The following is a 4,407-nucleotide window of genomic DNA, read 5'->3' as shown; positions in this document are numbered from 1 at the left end:
TGTGATGCCAAAAGTGTCAATAATCTCTGTGACATGCTCCCTATCGTCCAGCTTTACTGCATTATTACCTAATTGAGATTGTAGATCTTGTTCTTGTTGGCATGATCATTTTTGTGTCTACCAGAACCACTTTAATTTTCTGTGCTTTTATCATTTCCATAACCTTCCACCTCACGACCATAGAAGGAAGGGCTTAAGCCTTCCGTGCTTGTGTTCCCTTATAATGACTAGATGTACCTCCAACCTTCTGATGTAGAGTATATGGGCCAGAGAAAAGTGGCCTCACTCTTATACAAATGTTGAGTCTATCCTGAACCCCTGGATCCACAGCTTAAGGAATAAAAATGTCAAATTTGCTTTAGAAAAACCTCTGAGGAGAAAAGTATTTTCTTGAGGAGAAAAATTGAATTTTTACAAAGACAGTTTAGAGCTAGATAATTCTGTTGATGTTTTTGGGATTTCCTTATAGTAGATCCTCACCTTAATCAGATGAAATACAAATTTTCCATTAATCCAGAGCCAGAAGATTTCTACAGCTTATAAATAAATTTGACAAATTAGTAGAATACGAGATCAACACTCATAAATCTATAGGGTTTCTATATTATAAAAGCAATTCAGTTGAGAAGGAAAACAGGAAATCCATCCCTTTCACAATAACCTCGAAAAAAGAATCTGGAAATAAATCCAAGCAAGGAAGTGAAAAAACTATACAATGAAAACTTTTGGTCATTGCAGAAGGAAATTGAAGAAGTCCTTAGAAGATGGAAAGACCTCCCAAGTTCTTGAACAGGCAAATTTAATATTGTAAAAATGACCATGCTACCAAAAGCCACATACACATTCAAGGCAATCATCATCAAAATACTCATTAAATTATTCACATAACTAGGCATAGAAGGGCTTAAATTCATTTCGAAGAATGAGAGACCTAGAATAGCCAAAGCAATTCTAATCAAGAAGAATGATGCAGGAGAGGCATCAAAATATCAAAACTGAAAATTTATTACAAAGCTATAGTAACAAAAACAGCATGGTACTGGTATCAGTATTGATATGAAGACCAGTGGTATAGAATTGAAGACACTGAGACAAATCCAAATACTTACAGACAACTGATACTTGATAAAGGGGGCAAAAAATTTTGTTGCACAAAAGACAACAAATGCAGCCCCACCAGAAATGCATGAGTGTACCTCTTTTCGCCACATCCTCCCCAGCATTTATTATTGTCCATGTTAACAAATGGTATAGAGAAAACTAGATATACATTTGTTGAAGAATAAAATTAGATCTATATCATTCACCCTGCACAAAAGTTATATCAAAATGAATCAAATACTTAGAAATTAGACAAGAAAACTTGCAACTGTTAGAAGAAAACATGGGGCCAACACTATGTTATACTGGTACAGACACTGATTTCCACAACAAGTCCCCTAAAGCTCCAGAAATAGAACCAAGGATCAATAATTGTGATGCCATCAAATGAAAAACTTCTGCACATCAAAGAAAATAAATAAGAAAATGAAGAGAGAGTCTACAGAATGGAAAAATATCTTTGCCAGCCACTCCTCTGATAGGGGATTAATATCCAGAATATACAAAGAACCAAAAAAAAAAAAACCCAATGGGAAAAACCCAAATAACTCAATTAACATATGGGGTAAAGAACTAAATAGAAATTTCTTAAAAGGAGAAATGCAAATGACCAACAAACATGAAGAAAATGTTCAACTTCTCTAGCTATCAAGAAAATGCAAATCAAAGCTACACTAAGATCTTATCTTACTCCAATCAGAATGGTAATTATCAAGAATATGGACAATAATAAATGCTGGAGAGAATGTGGGGAAAAAGGTACACTCATGAATTGCTGGTGGACTGCAAATTAGTACAATCACTAGGAAAGCAGTGAAGAGGCTCATCAAAAAATCAGGAATGGTACTTTCATTTGATCTAGCTTTACCACTCTTTGGTATTTATCCAAAAGAACTAAAATAAATATATGTACCATGATATGTATACTTTAATATTTATAATAGCACAAGTTACAATAGTTAACTTATGGAATCAACTCAGATGCCCATGAATAGATGAATGGGTCAAGAACACATGGTATACATGTAAAGTTTTAAACAGTCTTAAAGAAATACATACATGTGGAGTTTCAAACAGAAAAATGAAATAATAACATTTGTGGTAAATGGATGGAAATGGAGAAAATCATGCTATGTGAAATAAGCCAGACTCAGAAAATTAATACCCCAATATTTTTTCTTCTGTGTGGAAGCTAGAGTGAAATAAGGGAAATAAGGTTGCAGGGAAGGAGAATATAAGGAGAATATAAGGAGAATATAAGGAGAATATAAGCTAGATCAGTAGAGTAGAAGAAGGAGATGAGAGAGAGAGAGAGAAAGAGAGAGAGAGAGGGAAGAGGGAAAGGGGTAGAATATTTACCATTTCAGAGATCTGGGATTTTGTTTTTGAGCTGGTCTCTGTGTAAAATCTTATTAAGTACTTTCTATAGTGCTGGCTTAGGGATCATGACTTCATTAAGTTTGTCACTACATGAAATATTTTTATTTCTTCTCCCTGGGGTGAAGGTGAGTTCTTGCTCTAAAATGTGCTATATTTCACCAAATATATATTATATATATGTAATATATAATAATATTACATATATATAAACATATATAAATCTATATAAATAAAAAACTGGTTGAAAATGTTCTGAATAAACTTATAATCAATAAAAAAATCAAATTGTTAGTTTGAAATCCTTCTTCCCCCAAAAATGCTTGTGATATTTTTACATGTAAATTCTAGTGAAACTAAAAAAAGAGATTATTTGTAACTTATGTGAATACTTGTATGTAGTAGAAATAGCTCCCTTGAATTGTTAAAATTTCACTTGTAAAATCTGGAGATGGCAGTGCAGCCTGTAATCCTAGTTGCTAGGGAGATGGAAACATGAGAATTGCAAGTTCATGTGCAGCCTGGGCAACATAGGAAGATCCCATCTCAATTAATGAATAGCACTTATATCTCAATGAAATGAGGTGTTTGAAAAGTCCAACGATTTATTCACATCATTATACTACTGAAATATGTAAATTATCTTGTATTAGGTAACAAAGGAGAAAGTTGAGACTTGAAGTTTCCTAAACTAATTACAATACTAAAGTCATTCTTCATAGGAATTTGTTCCAGTAATAACTGTAATTAAGACCCTGTGTTCCCTTACTAATTTAATGACAGACAGATAGTGTCTGAAATAGGGAAAAAAATGGGAACTTTCCCAAGACTACAAATCCTTTGGAGCTGTCTGAGATCAACTAGAATAGAGGCTCAGACCCCCAAAAAAATTGTTAGGAAGGACACAGTGCTTGGTAAAACACTTTGTAAGTTCTAAAGTGTTACTGAAGAACAAAATCTATTTTATGATTGATATCTATTAACATAGATCAATCCTTTGGGTAACAAAATGTTTTTGAGATCATGTGGTGCTCTAACTTATTTATTTATTTATTTTTGTTAATTGTGTTATTGCATGTGAAGCTAAATCTTGGGAGATTTTGTAACTCTTTGGGAATTAATTGTATATTTCTAAGCCCCATTGCAACACTTACATATAATACAGGATTCTGGTTTCTGATAGAAAAAACCTTAAGGTAAGTGAATATCAATTTCTCACCAGGTCATACAAGTCTTATAAGGTGTTTGAATTGTGTATTTTAATGCTGTAATTAATATTTGGTTCTTCAAGATAATGCACCATACTTCACATGTACTGGTCATTTAATTTTTTTTCAACTTTTAGTGACTCATTTTATTCTCAAAACAAATCCTATCCGATAAGATTTATAGTTGAGGATATTAAGTCACAGGTAACATCATTTTCCTAAAGTCACCCAACTGTTAAGTAGGAAAGTCATTCAATTCTGACTATTCTGGCTATAGAGTGGCTTTAAAACTTGTAGCACTATGTTATTATATTCATTTATTTTTTTAGATTGTATTCACTTATTTTTTTCATATGACTCCAAAACATACATTGCAAAAAAGACCAACTATTGTACAATTCCACATATACTCATTTGCTTATTTTTTGTCCATATGTACCATGGATAATTTAATTTCCCATTATCTGCATTTCAGTGTTAGTATTCCTTTCAGAACCACAAGTGAGTGAAACAATTCTTGCAGAGCCCAGTATTATAATGTCCTGCTGCCCTAAAATTGGTTACATTAGGCTACCTGTAAGTTCTTTTTTGGTTTGAAGGCTTTTATTATTTAAATTATGTTCTAGCAAAGGCACAGTTGCAACCCTGATGCTCAATTATCAATCTTGAGTTGTGACTAGGCTCTTAACTATCACTATAATGTTCAAGACACTGTTGGGAT

Source organism: Spermophilus citellus, assembly GCF_964194105.1.
Source record: "Spermophilus citellus genome assembly, chromosome: 2".
Classification (NCBI taxonomy): domain Eukaryota; kingdom Metazoa; phylum Chordata; class Mammalia; order Rodentia; family Sciuridae; genus Spermophilus; species Spermophilus citellus.
Note: the sequence above shows the minus strand (reverse complement) of the source record.